Raw genomic sequence first — 21,898 nt, 5'->3', positions numbered from 1 at the left:
TGTGTTTAATTTCTGCAGGGAATATTTTGCGAAATTGGTAATATTCAACTCGCGGGAATTTAATAAAATGGGAAAGAATTATTTTTGCCAAAATGAGAGGGCACGGAATTGGAGCGAGCCATTTGACTTGGGTTGAACATTAGTTGGGATGTAGGAGGCAGAGAGTGGGGATAAAGTTTAGGTATTCTGATTGGCGGGATGTGACAGTGATGTTGCCCAGAGTTCTGTTCTGGGGCTTCAACTCTCCACCATATTTATTAATGACTGGGATGAAGGAATACAGGGTTGGATATCCAAGTTTGCAGATGTGACTAAGTGAGAACGGACAGTAAGTGAAAAGGGGAGCAGGAAGTTGCAAAGGCGCATAGACAGATTAAGAGAATGGACAAAACTATGGCAAATAGAGTTCAAAGTGGGCAAGTGTGAGGTCATCAACTTTGGACACGTAAATCGGCGAATTTTCTGAATGGTTAGAAGCGAGGGATTGTAGAGGAGCACAGAAATTTGGGAGTGCAAGCACATAAATCATTGAAAGGCAGGTCGAGAAAGTAATTGAAAAGTCTCAACTCTTGTAACCAGAGGTTTCCTCTCACTCTTCCACATTATCACTGTTGCAAGCCGCCCAGCCACAACTCATAGGTCACACACACTGGCAGCTATTTAACCATGACAGGCACATCACTCAGCCACACATCCCGCTTTCCTGCAGGTGAAGGTGGTGCATATCAGGAGGCAGCAAGTAGCAGTGATACTTAGCCCGTCGATCTTGTTGCACCATTAAATGAGATCATGGCGGAGCTGTGACCTCACTCCATGTACCCGGCTTCGCCCCATATCCCTTAATACCCTTGTTTCACAGAAATCTTTCAATCTCAGAATTAGCATTCACAAGTGTGCTACCATCAACTTCCATCTGCAGAAGAGCGTTCCAAAACGTCTCCCAGCCTTTGCGTATCGAAGCCGAGGTGAAGTTAAAACAACACACATGGAGAAAAGATGTTGTGCAGATCGAAGCTGAATATGAATTTATCGCAATTCACGCGATGTCATGAATGCAGAATGAAAATGCTGCTACATTGGGCGTTAATCGAACACTTGCTTCGTGTGTGGCAGGAAAGAATTCGATTTCCAAAACACCAATGCCCAAGTGGCAGGTGGCGGCATGTGTCCACTTGGAAACCTGCCTGAAAGAATATGCAGTCTTACAGGCCGAAAATGAGTGTGTTTGATGAGACTACTAAACCAACGCGGCTCCAGTGGCGCAATCGGTTAGCGCGCGGTACTTATATAACAGTATTCAGGCTCAAGAAATGCCGAGGTTGTGAGTTCGAGCCTCACCTGGAGCAGTTTAACCTTTTGCTTCTAACATTTCCACCGGAGTTCAAGGGACAGCTGGTCTGTTCCCTGAAGCATCTCCTTCTTCGTGTTCTCATGTGGGCACTGGAACATCAGGGTGAACTCTATGACATATCACAAGTGTCAGCAGCTAAATGTGTTTACAACGCGCAAGACGCCTCATGCCACCAGCTGTTTGAACTGGCCGTCCGCCACAAATGCACTTGTTCATGCCCCAGTATAACTATCGGGGACTTTCCAGACTCTGAGGACTTCACCGAGGACTGCGAGTGCATACGGTGCCTTGGAGAACCACAGGCTCAATTACCAGCCGTCGACTTCAGGGGTCCCCGACGGGCAGACGCACGTGAGCTTGTGATTGATTGTTTGTCTGTTACAATACTTGTATGTTATAAGTGTTACAATAAAGTAGTACCTTTTACTTTCGCCTGTGTACTATATTGTCTCAGATCCAGAACCTGTGTTTAAAACAAAACACTACACAATACGACAGTGTAACCCTGCGATAAAACAATACACAGATTCGAGATAGAATTTACAGAAACGGGCCATTCGCCCCAACTGGTCTCTGCTGGTGTTTATGCTCCACACAATATTCCTCCAACTCCATCTCATCTAAAGCTATCAGCAGATCTTTCTGTTCCTTTCTCTCTCGTGTACTTATCTAGCGTCCCCTTACATATTTCTAAGATGTTCTCCTCAACTACTCCATGTAGCAGTAAGTTCCACATTCTCACTACTTTCTGAGTAAAGATGTTTCTCCTGAATTCCTTATTGAAGGTAATAGTGACTATTTTCTACTGATCACCCGAAAATTTCGGCTCCCCGTAAGTTGAAACATCTTCTCTATCCCCACCTATCAAACCACGACATAATTGTAAAGACCTCGACCAGGTCACCTCTTAGTCTTCTCTCTTCTAGAGTGAAATGTCCCACACTGTTCAGTCTTTCCTGATAGTTATAACCTCTTAGAATTGTTATGATCCTCGTGAATATTTTATTTTCGTTCTCCAGTGCTTCTATATCCGTTTCCGTAATATGGAGACCAGAACAGTGCAGGCCTAAAACGTCATCATTGAGAGCGGTTGGTCAATCCAGATCAAAGGGAATTCAGGATTGAGAAAGTCGGGGTGGACCGGCGCCACTCGCATAACAGGAAGTGTCGGGGCGGCAGTTGCCTTTCATGGACATCAGCTTGGATTTTTGTTTCACCCACAGCGTCATTATTATGGAGCCCTCATCTGAAATATAAATCTGTGGGAACACAGCATCATTATCATGGAGCCATGATCTGAAATATAAATCTGGGGGAACACAGCATCATTATTATGGGGCCATGATCTGAAATATAACTCTGGGGGAACACAGCATCATTATTATGGAGCCCTGATCTGAAATATAACTCTGGGGGAACACAGCATCATGATTATGGAGCCCTGATCTGATATATAACTCCTGGGGAACACTACATCATTATTATGGAGCCCTGACCTGAAATATAACTCCTGGGGAACACAGCATCATTGTTATGGAGCCCTGATCTGAAATACATCTCTGGGGGAACACAGCATCATTATTATGGAGGCCTGATCTGAAATCTAACTGTGGGGGAACACAGCATCATTATTATGGAGGCCTGATCTGAAATATAACTCTGGGGGAACACAGCATCATTATTATGGAGGCCTGATCTGAAATCTAACTGTGGGGGAACACAGCATCATTACTATGGAGGCCTGATCTGAAATATAACTCTAGTGGAACACAGCATCATTATTATGGAGCCCTGATCTGAAATATAACTCTGGGGGAACACAGCATCATTATTATGGAGGCCTGATCTGAAATCTAACTGTGGGGGAACAAAGCATCATTATTATGGAGGCCTGATCTGAAATATAACTCTAGTGGAACACAGCATCATTATTATGGAGCCCTGATCTGATATATAACTCTGGGGGAACACAGCATCATTATTATGGAGCCCTGATCTGAAATATAACTCTGGGGGAACACAGCATCATTATTATGGAGGCCTGATCTGAAATATAACTCTAGTGGAACACAGCATCATTATTATAGAGTCGTGATCTGAAATATAACTCTGAGAGAACTCAAGCCCAGAACCTTTCAAATGTCGTTATTCTCTTGAACTAAAAGTCAAATGTGCTGTGCGTTGCGCCACAGAGCCCAATACATTTTACCTCTTCTTTCACTCTGTTCTTGTGAATCTGGGGACGATCTGATGTTGGGCAAACTTTTGTAAATATCTAAATTCTCCCTATTCCATTTTATTAAACACTTTCGTTCATATATTTCACACCAAGCTTGTTGTTGTAGTTAGGAGCAGGAGTAATATGTCAGGAGAAATCAGCTTTTGCTGGAGGTAAATATAAATCACCACTGAGCAGGAAATGCTCATTTGGTAAATATCATTCACAAATCATCCTAAAAAAATGGAGCACAATGTGGAAAGAAATTCGGGAAATAATTATAGTCGTCAAAATAATATTCGAGCTACACTCGCCTTGCATTAAACAAACGAGGAATTAATTGCGGGGAATATTTGTGCAATGAGTTACTTCACCAGACGGTTGCTTTTATTACTTGTAGAGAAACACCAACAATTATGAGGAGATACACAGATTGAATATCTGGGGCTCAATTCCATTGGATTCTCAACAGTCAGTATAATAATTTACAATTATTGATAAGGAAACCCGCAATCTTATTATTTAGCAGTGAGGACACAGATATTAAAAACGAGTGGCCCGACTGCTTCGGACTCATTCCCAAGAAATGACCGGACCAGAGGGGTTTAGAATTTCGCAAAACGGAGACTGGACATAGCAGAGTGTCCCAGACTCTGATCTGAGAATTGGACCTTCACTTGGTGTAAAATGGGTCACTCACTGAAAGAAATAAACCAGCATCAGCCCCGAAAAATCAACGAGTTCCGATATTAAGTGACGGCCCCGATAACCATTCAATTCTCAGACAGAGGCTGTTTTGGGTTTGACAAACTGTGAAACAGAGAAGTGTGGGATGATATAAAGTATTGTAAATGATCTATTTTAGTTTCAGATTTACAGTTTCTCTTCAATTGTTACTGACAGGAGCGGCTGTAACGGAGCTGACTGACTGAGTAGCAAGCTGCGATCAGTCATTGGCCTGTGCTCCAAACCAACTCGTTGGACCTGCTCATTTCAGCTCACTTCATTCTCAGCTACCGGGAAAATTACTGAAAGAGAAGATGTGAATAACAGCTGGAAAAAAACAATGGTCTCTACATTGGTGGTCTGAGCTCTCCAACATACAGCAGTTAAGCGACTCGGTGAGTTTGATGTTCAGAGACAACACAGCACAGTTTCAGTCGTGCAAGCTCCATCCACTTATATTCATAGAATCACAGAAAGGGAACAGCACGGAAGGAGGCCATTCGGCCCATCGAGTCTGCGCCAGCTCTATTCAAGAGCAATCAAGCTCGTCTCACTCCTCCGCCCTATCCCCGTAACCATGCAAATTCTTTCCCTTCAAGTACTTATCCAGTTCCCTTTTGAAGGCCATGATTGAATCTGCCTCCCCCACTCCCTCGGGCAGTGCATTCCAGATCCGAACCACTCTCTGTGCAAAAAAGATTTTCCTCATGTCACCATTGGTTCTTTTGCCAATCACCTTGAACCTATCTCCTCTGGTCCTTGACCCTTCCGCCAATGGGAACAGCTTCTCTCAATCTGCTCTGTCTGGACCCGTCATGATTTTGAAGAAGGTGGATGATTTTGAAGAATGACTTGTTAGAAGGATTCTCGGGGAGAGTAGAATGTTTTTCAGTGGGTGGTGGGGATCTGGAATCACTACCTGGAAGGTTGGAAGAGGCAGAAACCCTCATCGCGTTTAAAAATTACGTGGATATCCACTTGAACTGCCTTAACTTATAAGGCGAGAAACCAAATGCTGGAAAGTGTGATAAGGCTGGACAGCCCTTATTTCGGCCGGCACAGACACGATGGGCCGAATGGCCTCCTTTTGTGCGTTAAATTTCTATCATTTCTATGATTCTATTTTGTTTCTTTTTCATGTGTTCCCGACACCAACTGTGTAAACTAATCGTTTACTTGAACGACAGAGTTTTCTGTCGCACTCACAGCTCAGCGAAGGGCGGTTTTCAAAATTAAAGCCGCAACTATAATGTTAAATATAGATAATGCCAAGAAATTAGTTTTATTTCTGTTCTTCCCCAGATAAATGTGTTATTTAGCGAGTGATCAGAAGACCGTTGATTTGTCTTTCTCACACCCTGCAATCTTGTGTTTGTGCAGAGTGTGATATTTGAAGTCCGCTCTTCCCATTATATTGTGGGCAGAGTTTGTTCTTCAGACTCAGAGGGTGATATTTGAAGTCCGCTCTTCCCATTATATTGTGGGCAGAGTTTGTTATTCAGACTCAGAGGGTGATATTTGAAGTCCGCTCTTCCCATTATATTGTGCGCAGATTTTGTTCTTCAGACTCAGAGGGTGATATTTGAAGTCCGCTCTTCCCATTATATTGCGGGCAGGATATTTTCTAAATGGTAAAAAGTTAAAAACAGTGGATGTCCAAAGGGACTTCGAGGTTGAGGGACAGAGATCATTGAAGTGTCATGAACAGGAGCAGAAAATAATCAAGAAGGCAAATGGAATTCTGGCCTTTATATCTCGAGGACTGGAGTACAAGGGGGCAGAAGTTATGCTGCAGCTATACAAAACCCTGGTTAGACCGCACCAGGAGTGCTGTGAGCAGTTCTGGGCACCGGACCTTCAGAAGGACATATTGGCCTTGGAGGGAGTGCAGCGTAGGTTTACTAGAATGATACCCGGACTTCAAGGATCAATTTACGAGGAGAGATTACACAAATTGGGGTTGTATTCTCTGGAGTTTCGAAGGTTGAGTGGTGGTCTGATCGAACTTTATAAGATTTTAATGGGAACAGATAGGGTGGATAGAGAGAAACTATTTCAGCTGGCTGGGGATTTTACGAGTCGGGGACACAGTGTAAAAATCAGAGGCAGACCTTTCAGGAGCGAGATGAGAAAAACATTCTACACAAAAGGGTAGTAAGAGTTTGGAACTCTCTTCCGCAAACGGCAATTGATATTAGCTGAATTGCTAAATTTAAATCTGAGACAGATAGATTTTTGGCAACCAAAGGTATTAAGGGATTTTTTTTTTATTCATTGATGAGATGTGGGAGTCGCTGGTGAGGCCAGCATTTATTGCCCATCCCTAATTGCCCATGAGAAGGTGGTGGTGAGCCGCCGTCTTGAACCGCTGCAGTCCGTGTGGTGACGGTTCTCCCACAGTGTTGTTCGGAAGGGAGTACCAGGATTTTGACCCAGTGACGATGAAGGAATGAAGATATATTTCCAAGTCGGGATGGTATGTGACTTGATGGGGAACGTGCAGTTGGTGTTGTTCCCATGTGCCTGCTGCTCTTGTCCTTCTAGGTGGTAGAGGTCGCGGGTTTGGGAGGTGCTGTCGAAGAAGCCTTGGCGAGTTGCTGCAGTGCATCCTCTGGATGGTACACACTGCAGCCACAGTGCGCCGGTGGTGATGGGAGTGAATGTTTAGGGTGGTGGATGGGGTGCCAATCAAGCGGGCTGCTTTGTCTTGGATGGTGTCGAGCTTCTTGAGTGTTGTTGGAGCTGCACTCATCCAAGCAAGTGGAAAGTATTCCATCACACTCCTGACTTGTGCCTTGTAGGTGGTGGAAAGGCTTTGGGGTGTCAGGAGGTGAGTCACTCGCCGCAGAATACCCAGCCTCTGACCTGCTCTCGCAGCCATAATATGTATAAGGCTGGTCCAGTTAAGTTTCCGGTCAATGGTGATCCCCAGGATGTTGATGTTGGGGGATTCGGCGATGGTAATGCCGTTGAATGTCAAGCGGAGGTGGTTAGACTCTCTCTTGTTGGAGATGGTCATTGCCTGGCACTTATCTGGCGCGAATGTTACTTGCCACTTATGAGCCGAAGCCTGGATGTTGTCCAGGTCTTGCTGCATGCTGGCTCGGACTGCTTCATTATTTTTGGGGTTGCGAATGGAACTGAAAACTGTGCAATCATCAGCGAACATCCCCATTTCTGACCTTATGATGGAGGGAAAGTCATTGATGAAGCAACTAAAGATGGTTGGGCCGAGGACACTGCCCTGAGGAACTCCTGCAGCAATGTCCTGGGGCTGAGATGATTGGCCTCCAACAACCACTACCATCTTCCTTTGTGCTTGGTATGACTCCAGCCACTGGAGAGTTTTCCCCCTGATTCCCATTGACCTCAATTTTACTCGGGCTCCTTGGTCCCACACTCGGTCAACTGCTGCCTTGATGTCAAGGGCAGTGACTCTCACCTCACATCTGGAATTCAGCTCTTTTGTCCATGTTTGGACCAAGGATGTAATGAGGTCTGTAATGGCATCATTACCCTGTTTACAGGTATTGTCTCATCATCAGCATCATGACACTGTTAAAAGAGAATCTCACCATCAGCATCATGACCCTATTTTTTAAAAAGTCTGACCATTAGCATCATTGCCCACTTTAAAAAGCATCATGACCATGTTTAAAGAGAGATTCTCTCCATCTTCATTATGACACTGTTTAAAAGGAGCCTCACCATGAACATCACGACCCTTTTTAAAGAGTGTCTCACCATCAACATCATGGCAGTGTTTATAGAGAGTCTCACTATCTGCCTCATCGCCCTGTTCAGATTGAGTCTCAATATTAGCATCATGGACTGTTTCAAGAGCGTGTTTCACCATCAACATCATGACCCTGCTTAATGAGCGTATCTCTCCATCAACATCACGGACAGGTATAAAGAGAAAGTGGTACATATCGGTACCTACGACATCGGTAAAAAGAGGAACCAGGTCTTGCAAGCACAATATAAGGAAATAGGAAATAAGTTAAAAAGCAGGACCTAACGGGTAATTATCTCAGGATTACTCCCAGTGACACGTGCTCGTGTGTATCGGAGTGGGAGAATGGGCCAGATGAATGCGTGGCTGCAGGGTTGGTGCAGGAGGGAGGAATTTAAATTCCTGAGGAATTGAGACCGATTCTTGGGAAGGTGGGACCTGTACAAGCCGGATAGATTGCTTTTCAACAGATCCGGGGCTCATATCCTCGCAGGGTATTGCTACTGCTGTTGGCGAGGGTTTTAACTGGAGTGGCAGGGAGATGGGAACTTGAGCGGGGAATCATAATAGAGTAAAGTTGAAAGCAACAAGGGAGAGGAGGATCAAGAGAAATTTACAACACAATCAGTACAAATGGTTGTTCAAGAACAAGTGAAAGGGAAAAGCGTAGAGCAGCAGAAAGAAAATGTACTTTTGGCACTACAGATAAAGTAAAAACTAGAAGGTGTAAAGCGATTAATCCAGCATCAAAGCTAAAGGTCAGGCTGGGGTGTGTGGCCCAACTAAGAGTTCGATATACAAATACACGGAGTGGAAGGAATAAATTAAATGAACTACAGGTACAAATTCAAATTGGAGGTATGATATGATATGATAGCTATTACGGAGACATGGCTGCAGGAGGTGACGAAAGTAGTGGTCAGGGGAATGTCAGTGGATGTTATTTATATGGACTTCCAGAAGGCATTTGATACGGTCCCACATAATAGACTGTTAGATAAGATACAAGCCCATGGAATCGAGGGGAAAGTACGGATTGGTTAGGAAGTTGGCTGAGCGAAAGGAGACAGAGAGTGGGGATAATGGGAAGGTACTCACATTGGCAGGATATAACTAGTGGAGTCCCGCAGGGATCTGTCCTGTGGCCTCAATTATTCACAATATTTATTAACGACTTAGATGAAGGCATAGAAAGTCTCATATCGAAGTTTGCCGATGACACAAAGATTGGTGGCATTGTAAGCAGTATAGAAGAAAACATAAAATTACAAAGCGATATTGATAGATTAGGTGAATGGGCAAAATTGTGGCAAATGGAATTCAATGTAGACAAATGTGAGGTTATCCACTTTGGATCAAAAAAGGATAGAACAGGCTACTTTATAAATGTTAAAAGTTAAAAACAGTGGATGTCCAAAGGGAGTTCGGGGTTCAGGAACATAGATCATTGAAGTGTCATGAACAGGTGCAGAAAATAATCAAGAAGGCAAATTGAATGTTTGCCTTTATATCTAGAGGACTAGAGTACAAGGGGGCAGAAGTTATGCTGCAGCTATACAAAACCCTGGTTAAACCGCACCTGGAGTATTGTGATCAGTTCTGGCCACCGCACCTTCGGAAGGATATATTGGCCTTGGAGGGAGTACAGCGTAGGTTTACTAGAATGATACCCGGACTTCAAGGGTTAAGTTACGAGGAGAGATTACACAAATTGGGGTTGTATTCTCTAGAGTTTCGAAGGTTAAGTGGTGATCTGATCGAAGTTTATAAGATATTAAGGGTACAGATAGGGTGGATAGAGAGAAACTATTTCCGCTGGTTGGGGATTTTAGGAGTAGGGGGCACAGTCTAAAAATCAGAGGCAGACCTTTCAGGAGCGAGATTAGAAAACATTTCTACACACAAAGGGTTGTAGAAGTTTGGACTCCCTTCTGCAAACGGCAATTGATACTCGCACAATTGCTAAATTTAAATCTGAGATCGATAGTTTTTTGGCAACCAAAGTTATTAAGGCATATGGGCCAAAGGCAGGTATATGGAGTTAGATCACAGATCAGCCATGATCTTATCAAATGGTGGAGCAGGCACGAGGGGCTGAATGGCCTACTCTTGTTCCTATGTTCCTATGAATGGTCAGGATTGGGAACTAAATGTACCGGGTTATAAGTTTTACTGGAGAGACAGGGAAAATGGAAGAGGTTTAGGAGTATCCTTATTAATCAGAGATGAAATCACTTCAATGATAAAGGATGATATAACGAGAGGTAAGCACCAAATAGGGACCTTATGGGTTGAATTGAGAAATAGGAAATGATCTCAGGCTATGGTGCGAGTTGTCTATACGACTGCTGGCAGTAGCTCTGAAGTGCTAGATTGTATAAATCCAGAGATCAGAAATGCGTGTAACAAAGGCATAGTGGTCTTAATGGTAAAAGCAGACAAGCAACTATCAGAAAGGTAGTGAATTTCTTGATTGTGTCCAGGATAGTTTTCTACAGCAGTATGTCCGAGAGGCAACAAGGGGGCAAACCATCCTGGATTTAATAATGACGAATGAACCAGATTTAGTTAACAGCTTAACTGTGCTTGAACATCGATCCAATAGCGATCATAACATGATCGAGTTCAAGTTGTGTTTGAAAGAGAAATAAATGAATCAGCTGCTAAGATTCTAGACTGGGTCAGGCAGACTTCAATGGGATGAGACAGAGACTGTCCACAGTAAACTGGGCAAATCTGTTAATGGGTAAAACGACTGACGATCAGTGGGAAATGTTTAAAGAAACATTTAATGTGATACAGAACCGGTTTCTACCTCTGAGGGGCAAGAACTGCACTTGCCAAAAAAACAGCCATGGACAACTGAAGAGGAAAGGGACAGTATAAGACATAAGGAAAGGACATAAAAAAGCAAAAAATGGTACAGATCCTGGCGAATGGGAAAGATATAAAGTTCAACAAAGGGTCACAAAACAGATAGTAAGAGGTGCAACAAGGGCGTATGAAAATATACTTGCAAGGGATATCAAAACCAATACGAAGAACGTTTATAGTTACATTAGGCAAAAGAGGGTGGTCAGGAGCAGTGTTGGCCACCTAAAAACTGAACGTGGTGGATATTGTCATTGACAATGGGGAAACGGCGGAAATGTTGAATAATTACTTTGCGTCAGTATTTACAGTTGAAAAATAGATGCCAGAAATCCCAAGAAAACTAATATTGAATCAATACAATTAACACAAGTAAAACTACAGTAATGTAAAAAATAATAACATAAAAGAGTGACAAATCCCGAGGACGAGATGATTTTCATCCCAGGGTTTTAAAGTGAGCACATTGCAGATGCCCCAAATATAATCTTTCAAAGTTCACTAGTTTCAGGAAACGTCTCCGCAGATTCGAAAATTGCATCTGTTACTCCGCCTTTTAAGAAAGGAGAGAGAGGGAAACCAACGAATTATAGATCAGTTAGCCTAACATCTGTTTTGGGGAAATTTCTTGAGTCTATAATTAAGGATAGGGTGACTGAACACCTCGAGAATTTTCAGTTAGTCAGGGAGAGCCAGCATGGATTTGTGAAAGGTAGGTCGTGCCTGACATACTTGATTGTTTTTTTTTGAAGAGGTGACTGAAGTCGTGGACAGGGGAATGTCAATGGATGTTATTTATATGGACTTCCAGACGTCATTTGATAAAGTCCCACGTAAGAGACTGTTAGCTCAGATAGAAGCGGATGGAATCGAGGGAAAAGTACGGGCTTGGTTAGGAAGTTGGCCGAGCGAAAGGCGACAGAGAGTCGGGATAATGGGTAGTTTCTCACATTGGCAGGATGTGACTCGTGGAGTCCCGCAGGGATCTGTCTTGGGGCCTCAATTATTCACAATATTTATTAACGACTTAGATGAAGGCATCGAAAGTCTTATATCTAAGTTTGCTGATGACACAAAGATTGGTGGCATTGAAAGCAGTGTAGATGAAAACATAAAATTACAAAGGGATATTGATAGATTAGGTGAATGGGCAAAACTGTGGCAAATGGAATTCAATGTCGGCAAATGTGAGGTCATCCACTTTAGACCAAAATAGGATAGGACAGGTACTTTCTGAATGGTAAAAAAGTTAAAAACAGTGGATGTCCGAAGGGACTTAGGGGTTCAGGTACATATATCATTGAAGTGTCATGAACAGGTGCAGAAAATAATCAATAAGGCGAGTGGAATGCTGGCCTTAATATCGAGAGGACTAAAATACAAGGGTGCTGAAGTTCTGCTGCACCTATCCAAAACCTTGTTTCGATCGAACCTGGAGTACTGTGAGCAGTTCTGGGCACCGCCCCTTCGGAAGGACATATTGGCCTTGGAGGGAGTGCAGCGTTGGTTTACTGGAATGATCCCCTGACTTCAAGGGTTAAGTTACGAGGAGAGATTACACACATTGGGGTTGTATTCTCTCGAGTTTGGAAAGATAAGGGTTGATCTGATCGAAGTTTATAAGATATGAAGGGGAACAGAAAGGGTGGAGAGAGACAAATTATTTCCGGTGTTAGGCGATTCTCGGACAAGGGGGCATTGTCTACTAATTAGAGCCAGACCTTTCAGGAGTGAGATTAGGAAACACTTCTGCACAAAAAGGGTGGTAGAAGTTTGGAATTCTCTTCTGCAAACGGCAATTGGTGCTAGCTCAATTGCTAATTTGAAATTTGAGATAGATAGCTTTTTGCCAACCAACGGCATTAAAGGATATGGGCCAAAGGCAGGTATATGGAGTTGGATCACAGATCATCCATGATTTTATATAAATAGCGGAGCGGGCTTGAGGGGCTGAATGGCCTACTCCTGTACCTATGTTCCTATGTTGCTATGTTCACAATAAGCATCGTAGCTCTGTTAAAAGAGAAAATCTTACCATCAGCATTATTACCCTGTTTAAAGAGAGTGTCGCACCATTAGCATCTTAGTCCTGTTTAAAGATAGTCTCGCCATCAGCATCCTAACACTGTTTAAAGAGCGTTTCTCACCATCAACATCATGCCCAGCTATAAAGAGAGAGTCTCACCATCAGCATCATGACCCTGTTTATAGAGAGTTTCACCATCAGCATCAGGATCCTGTTTCTCGAGAGTCTCACCATTAGCATCATGGCCCTGTTTATCGAGAGTCCCACCATTTACATCAGGACCCTGTTTAAAGGGAGTGTCTCACCATCATCATCAGGGCCCTGTTTAAAGAGGGTGTCTCATCATCAACATCATGGCCAGGGAAAAAAGAGCGAGTCTCACCATTAGCACCGTGAACCCCTTTAAAGAGCGAGTCTCACCATTCGCATCATGACCTTGTTTAAAGAGAGTCGAACCATCAACATCGTGAACCTGTTTAAAGAGGGTGTCTCATCATCAGCAATCTGACGCTGTTTATGGAGATTATCACCATCAGCATCATGACCCTGTTTAAAAAGAGTCTCAAAATCAACATAATAACCCTGTTTAAAGAGAGTATCACCATCAACATCGTAACCCTGTTTATAGAAAGTATCACCATCAGCATCATGGCCCTGTTTATAGAGAGTCTGACCATTAGCATCATGACCCTGTTTAAAGACAGTCTCACCATCAGCACATGAACCTCTTTATAGAGAGTTTCACCATGAGCATCATGACTCTATTGAAAGTGAGAATCTCACCACCAGAATCATGACCATGTTTCAGGAGAGAGTCTCACCACCAGAAACATGACCATATTTAAGGAGAGAGTCTCACCATCAGCATCACGACCCTTTTTAAAGAGAGAGTCTCAGCAGAAACATCATGGTTTTGCTTAGAGAGAGAGTCTCAACATCAGAATCATGACCCGGTTTAAAGAGAGTCTCACCATCAGCATCATGACCCGGTTTAAAGAGAGTCTCACCATCAACATCGTGACCCGGTTTAAAGAGTGTCTCGCCATCAGCATCATGGCCCTGTTTATAGAGAGTCTCACCATCAGCATCATGGCCATGTATAAAGAGCGTTTCAGCATTAGCATCATGTCCCTGTTTATAGAGAGTCTCACCGTCAGCATCATGACCCTGTTTATAGAGAGTCTCACCATCTGCATCATGTCCCTGTTTATGGAGAGTCTCACCATCACTATCATGACCCTGTTTATAGAGAGTCTCACCGTAAGCATCATGACCCTGTTTATAGAGTCTCACCATCAGCACCATGACACTGTTTAAAGACAGTCTCACCATCAGCACGTGAACCGCTTTATAGAGAGTATCACCATGAGCATCATGACTCTGTTTGAAGTGAGAATCTCATCACCAGAATCATGACCATGTTTGAAGAGAGAGACTCACCACCAGAAACATGACAATATTTAAGGAGAGATTCTCACCATCAGCATCACGACCCATTTTAAAAAGAGAGTCTCAGCAGCAACATCATGGCTTTGCTTAAAGAGAGAGTCTCAACATCAGAATCATGACCCTATTTAAAGAGAAAATCTCACCACCAGAATCATGACCCTGATTAAAGAAAGAATCTCACCATTGGAATCATGGCCGTGTTTTAAGAGAGAGTCTCAGCAGCAACATCATGACCCTGTTTAAAGAGAGTGTCTCAACATCAGCATCATTGCCCTGTTTAAAGAACGTGTGTCACGATCAACATCATGGTCAGGCATAAAGAGAGATTCTCACCATTTGCACCGTGACCCATTTTAAAGAGCGAGTCTCACCGTCAGCATCATGGCCAGATGTAATGAGAGAGATTCTCACCACCAGAGTCATGACCCTGTTTAAAGAACGTGTCTCCCCATCAGCACATGACACTGTTTATAGAGAGCCTCACCATCTACATCATGACCTTGATGGAAGAGAATCTCACCATCAGCATCATGACATTGTTTATAGAGAGTCTCACCATCAGCATAATGTCCCTGTTTATAGAGCGTTTCTCACCATCAACATCATGGCCAGCGATAAGGAGAGAGTCTCACCACCAGTATCATGACCCTGTTTAAAGAGAGAGTCTCATCATCAGCATCATGACCCTGTTGAAAGACAGTCTCAACAGCAACATCATGACCCTGTTTCTCGAGATTCTCACCATCAGCATCACGACACTGTTCAAAGAGAGAGTTTCACTATCTGCATCATAACCTTGTTTAAAGAGCGTGCCTCACCATCAACATCATGGCCAGGTATAAAGAGAGAGTCTCACCATCAGTCTCATGAACCTGCTTAAAGAGAGAGTATCAACATCAGCATCATAATCCTGTTTAAAGAGAATCTCACCATTAGCACCGTGACCAGGTTTAAAGAGCGAGTCACACCATTAACATTAAGACCATGTTTAAAGAGAGAGTCCCACCATCAGCATCATGACCCTATTTGTACAGAGTCTCACCATCAAGAACATGACTCTGCTTATAGAGAGTCTCACCATTAGCATCATGGCCTTGTTTAAAGAGAGAGTCTCACCATTAGCATCATGGCCCTGTTTAAAGAGCGATTCTCACCATTTGCATCATGGCCCTTTTTAAGGAGAGAGTCTCACCAGCAACATCACGACCCTGTTTATAGAGAGTCTCACCATTAGCAACATGGCCCGCTTCAAAGAGCGAGCCACACCATCAATATCATGACGATATTTAAATAGAGAATCTCACCACCAGAATCATGACCCTGTTGAAAGGGAGAGTCTCACCATCAACATCATGACCCGGTTTAAATAGATTCTCACCATCGCCATCACGACCCTGTTGAAAGATAGAGTTTCACCATCAGCATCATGATTATATTTGAAGAGAGAGTCTCACCACCAGTATCATGACCCTCTTTAAAGAACGTGTCTCACCATCAACACCATGACCCTGTTTATAGAGAGTCTCACAATCAGCATCATGAACCTGTTTGAAGAGATTCTCACCATTAGCACAGTGACCCTGTTTGAAGAGCGAATCACAACGCCAGATCCCATTTCCCAAAGGTCTTATAATTGAGGGTCCAATGCAAGTGTGAGCCTTTAACTATTCAAAACATCTTTTAAAATATAGTCGCATCATCAGAACATATTTATAAAAAGGGAGTTTCATGGCTGTTTCAAAATAATTACAAACAAAGTAATGTTTGAGAATTCCCTTTCACCATTGGCCCTGGGTTCAGTGCAGCCCAGAGAGCGAGTCGATGTTAAAGTGTGTTAGATTCTGGGCTTTGTACCCTGAAAGCCAGATTGAAATCTCATCCAGGATATGGGCAGGTGTTCCGTGTATTGTGCGTGACTTTTCACCTTTTCACGTCTGTTCTTTGTGTTCAAATCTTGCCGCAAGGCGGGCAAATTGCTCTGAATAAAGTCAGCAATCACCGAAAGGAGGATAAATGGAGAATTTAACACAACACAGCTCCCACCACCATCACCAACTCAAGCAATCAACAACCCGAACATCCATCACCCCAAACAAATCCTCCCACCAACACCTCGAAACACCCCTCACACCATCACCTCCAACCACCCCTCACACCATCACCTCCAACCACCCCTCACACCATCACCTCCAACCACCCCTCACACCATCACCTCGAACCACCCCTCACACCATCACCTCGAACCACCCCTCACACCATCACCTCCAACCACCCCTCCCACCATCACCTCCAACCACCCCTCACACCATCACCTCCAACCACCCCTCACACCATCACCTCCAACCACCCCTCACACCATCACCTCCAACCACCCCTCCCACCATCACCTCCAACCACCCCTCACACCATCACCTCCAACCACCGCTCACACCATCACCTCCAACCACCCCTCACACCATCACCTCGAACCACCGCTCACACCATCACCTCCAACCACCCCTCACACCATCACCTCGAACCACCCCTCACACCATCACCTCGAACCACCCCTCACACCATCACCTCCAACCACCCCTCCCACCATCACCTCCAACCACCCCTCACACCATCACCTCCAACCACCGCTCACACCATCACCTCCAACCACCCCTCACACCATCACCTCGAACCACCGCTCACACCATCACCTCCAACCACCCCTCACACCATCACCTCGAACCACCCCTCACACCATCACCTCGAACCACCCCTCACACCATCACCTCCAACCACCCCTCCCACCATCACCTCGAACCACCCCTCACACCATCACCTCCAACCACCCCTCACACCATCACCTCCAACCACCCCTCACACCATCACCTCCAACCACCCCTCACACCATCACCTCGAACCACCCCTCACACCATCACCTCCAACCACCCCTCACACCATCACCTCCAACCACCCCTCACACCATCACCTCCAACCACCCCTCACACCATCACCTCCAACCACCCCTCACACCATCAACTCCAACCACCGCTCACACCATCACCTCCAACCACCCCTCACACCATCACCCCCAACCACCCCTCACACCATCACCTCCAACCACCCCTCACACCATCACCTCCAACCACCCCTCACACCATCACCTTCAACCACCCCTCACACCATCACCTCCAACCACACCTCACACCATCACCTCCAACCACCCCTCACACCATCACCTCCAACCACCCCTCACACCATCACCTTCAACCACCCCTCACACCATCACCTCCAACCACCCCTCACACCATCACCTCCAACCACCCCTCACACCATCACCTCCAACCACCCCTCACACCATCACCTCCAACCAACCCTCACACCATCACCTCCAACCACCCATCACACCATCACCTCCAACCACCCCTCACACCATCACCTCCAACCACCACTCACACCATCACCTCCAACCACCCCTCACACCATCACCTCCAACCACCCCTCCCACCATCACCTCGAACCACCCCTCACACCATCACCTCCAACCACCCCTCCCACCATCACCTCCAACCACCCCTCACACCATCACCTCCAACCACCCCTCACACCATCACCTCCAACCACCCCTCACACCATCACCCCCAACCACCCCTCACACCATCACCTCCAACCACCCCTCACACCATCACCTCCAACCACCCCTCACACCATCACCTCCAACCACCCCTCACACCATCACCTCCAACCACCCCTCCCACCATCACCCATAACCACCACTGCCATCAAAAACCCCCACCCCCACCATCACCCCTTCCACCATCACTCCCAACCACCCCTCCAACCATCATACCCCCCCACCAACATCCCCACCTCCACCAACATCCCCTCCCACCATCACACCCTCCCACCATCAACCCCAACCATCCCTCCCACCATCACCCCCTCCCAGCATCACCCCCAACCACCACTCCCATCAAAAAACGTCACCCCCACCATCACCCCTTCCACCATCACTCCCAACCACCCCTCCAACCATCACACCCTCACACCAACATCCCCACCCCCACCATCACACCCTCCCACCATCACCCCCAACCACCCCTCACATCATCACACCCTCCCACCATCACCCCCAACCACCACTCCCATCAAAAAACGCCACCGCCACCATCACCCCTTCCACCATCACTCCCAACCACCCCTCCCACCATAACACCATCCCACCAACATCCCCACCCCCACCTTCACCCCCTCCCACCATTAACCCCATCCACCTCTCCTACCATCACACCCTCCCACCATCAACCCCAACCACCCCTCCCAACATCACCCCCTCCCACCATTACCCCCACCCACCCCTCCCAACATCACACTCTCCCAACATCATCCCCAACCACACCTCCCACCATCACACCCTCCCACCATCACCCCCAACCCCCCCTCCCACCATCACACCCTCCCACCATCACCCCAAACCACCCATCCCACAATCACCACCTCCCACCATTAACTCAACCACCCCTCTCACCATCAACCCCAACGAACCATCCCACCATCAACCACTCCCACCATCAGCCCCAACCACCTCTCCCACCATCACCCACTCCCACCATCACCCCCAACCACCGCTCCCACCATCACTCCCTCCCACCAACACCTCCACCCCCACCAACATCCCCACTCACCACCACTCCCACCACAATCCAACCCACCTCCCCTCACACCATGACACGCTCCATCCCCACACTCCCCAACACACATGCACAGACATGCACACGGAAAGCCCTGTCTGTAACATTAAAACCTGATCGGCCATGAACAGGGCTCGTGAGGCCAGCAGAATTTCCAGTGATCCTCGTATCCAAACATATTGGGAAGTTTCCAGCGCCTCATACTTTCAAAAGGGCGCTTTATTTCGCACTCAATGTCTTCTGTCCTTGACCTGGGTGCACAGAATGGGACAGTATCGAGCGAGTCTTATACTCAAATTCAGTTAGCATATGCCTGACTTACAAATGCTTAACATGAGAGTGTGGAGCTTTGCTCTGCATGTGAAGTGTGTGGTGCAAACATTTATTAATACATTTTGTCACAGCAGAATTATAATAGTGACTGAGGAGTGTGTGACGAACTGGTTACGTGTTCATACTGCAATACCCGAACACTGATTTCTACTTTATCAACAGACGCATTGTAAGTGAATAGAGTGAGGAGGAGAGATAAACAGGAGAGATCTCTGTGAAAAAAAATAACGCCCTTGGTAACTTAAATCAATAAATTCCCTTGTTTGTGGGTACACTTCATCACTAGAACGTGGATTAAAACCTCTTTGAAATGGTAAGATGATATCAGACTCTTACGTCACATCAGTGCTGGACAAATTTCTGTTTCACGGTTAGTCGCCATCCCAATAGTTCCTAAAAATGAGATTAGGAGTTATTGGTGGTTTCAGTTTTTTGGTCAGCAGAAAGAAAAGCAGAAATAAAGGTTGGGCTGAAATGAGCAAACAGAACCTGTTTGTTCAAGGAGTGTGATGAATGGAGCTCTCCATGGCCCCAGCTTGTCTCTGTGGAGGGATTCCCTCCCTTATGAATCAGGGTTCCATTCAATATGTAACCTCACAGTATAAATTGGAGCACTGTTTCTATCACAAACAAGAATCATTGATTAACAACAAAATTAGGTGTCGCGATTGAGGAGCAGATATGAAGGTTCTATTCGCACTTTGGGATATAGAGATGATTTACTGTCCCATTCTCGCTGCTATTGGTGTTCCTGGTAACTCATTCTATCCAACTATTTATTCTGTAAACTTGTTAACTGTATTATTCTCGTGATTTTATCCAGCTATTATTTATAATTCATGTATTCCTATGATGTGTTTGAGAATCCACCGTGATCCCTTGATGCGATTGGTGCACAGTCGGCCATTCACAGGTCTCTGTTGAATGAATAATAGATTCTCAGTCCTCCCGATCAGCTCTGTATGATCCGGTTTTATTTAGTGTCCGTTTAGTCCCCACCACGAGCAATGTTACTGATGAATCTTTGAACAGGACAGCGTGCAATCTGCTGGCTGCACTGAACACGGGTGGAACACTGGTCACGTGGTCTATGTGTTCACCTGATTTATTTTCGTTTCCACAGGAGGGTAAATTCTGTCGAATTGCAGAGACCAGCCCTGACAGACAGATCACAGTTTACTCAGAAAGTTTGGACATTTTTCACTGTCAATTAGGTTTCCAGTCAGCTATTTCCCTCTCACACCCCCGCTCTGTGTAACTCTCTGCTTATTGATGGCGGGGCGATGATTGCAAGTGTAATTTATGTTCTAATGAAATGTATATTCAGTTATCTTTCAAAGGATTTATTTTTAATCACAGTTTTGAGATAACAACACGAGCCCACTTCGTTCAGACCAATGGTTCTGTCAGCAAGCCCGAGCCCGACTTTCTACAATCTCCAGCTGTCCCTCGTTGGATATTATCCAGTTGACGAGCTGCAATAATTCTTGTGTCCAGTGGAAACATTTATGGTTTCCAGTAAGATGTGAAAGGCGCCACATTAGCAGTTTAAGAATCGTGTGAAACTCCTTATGATACAATCATCTTTCCGCCCTGAAGTTCTCAGCTCGGTTCCTGACCCCTGGGTCCCCTCCAGTACATTCTGGGGAATCACAGCCAAGGATGTTCCAGTCCACAATGGAACATCTGACATCGCTGTCGCTGTGGAGGACTCTGCTCACATTCTGCTGCTCATGTTCCTCTCCTTCCCCATTGTGCACTTCCAGTGGCCTGTTGGGACGAAGAGCCCATTTCAGCTGTTCAAATAATTGTTTCCAGTGTTATGACTATTAATTTTATTGTTATATTAGTATGTTTAATATTATTATTATTATTATTATTATTATTGCTATGATGTTTCAGTTTCTTTCCTCTCCTGAAAGCGCTGCCTCTTCCCACGGTCACATTCTAAAGCCATGACTGACCTCTGGTAACTTCGGCAAAACCTCTTTCTGGTGTGAGCCTGGCAGTGTAAGTCTGAAGACCATCGGACTGTGGAGACTGACAGTCGCGTCCAATCCTGTCCGTATCTCGCCTCCAGGCACTGGAGCCTTTCAGCTTGTACCTCTGTACAGTGATCACAAGAACAAACAGAGACACCTCTTCCCGAAATCTGTGGGCAAGGGAAGTGGATATTTCGGCCAAACCTGCTGCCATAGCCGCACTACCTGAGTTAGACTAACTCACCAAACGTTTCTGGTCTTTATAGATCGATGAAACAGTGATCAGTCAGTCCAGTCAGAGTGGTGGAGGGAAGCTCCCGTTCATTATCCTTCATTCCATTATTTACTCTTAACATCTATTTATTTCTTTGCGAATTAATCAATGATTATTTCTATTTTAATCGCTGACTCTGACCAAAACAAAGCGCCCCCGGTCCAGTGATAGAAGAAGAAAAAACCCATTACCTGGAGAGTGAGGAGAAGAAGTTTCTGAATGATCCAGTGATCAGAGGAAAACCCCCATCACCTGCAGAGTGAGGAGA

General features: G+C 45.3%; 1 non-coding gene across 1 annotated transcript; it reads left to right on the top strand.

The window, feature by feature from the left end:
- Positions 1 to 1,250: 1,250 nt before the first annotated feature.
- On the top strand, positions 1,251 to 1,346 carry trnai-uau (transfer RNA isoleucine (anticodon UAU)). Its single transcript has 2 exons — positions 1,251 to 1,288; positions 1,311 to 1,346. It is a non-coding gene; the product is annotated as a tRNA-Ile (tRNA).
- The last annotated feature ends 20,552 nt before the right edge of the window (positions 1,347 to 21,898 follow it).

The sequence above is a fragment of the Heptranchias perlo genome, unplaced genomic scaffold, assembly GCF_035084215.1.
Source record: "Heptranchias perlo isolate sHepPer1 unplaced genomic scaffold, sHepPer1.hap1 HAP1_SCAFFOLD_54, whole genome shotgun sequence".
Taxonomy (NCBI): domain Eukaryota; kingdom Metazoa; phylum Chordata; class Chondrichthyes; order Hexanchiformes; family Hexanchidae; genus Heptranchias; species Heptranchias perlo.
The sequence above is the reverse complement of the archived record's forward strand: the minus strand, read 5'-3'. Positions and strand labels throughout refer to the sequence as shown.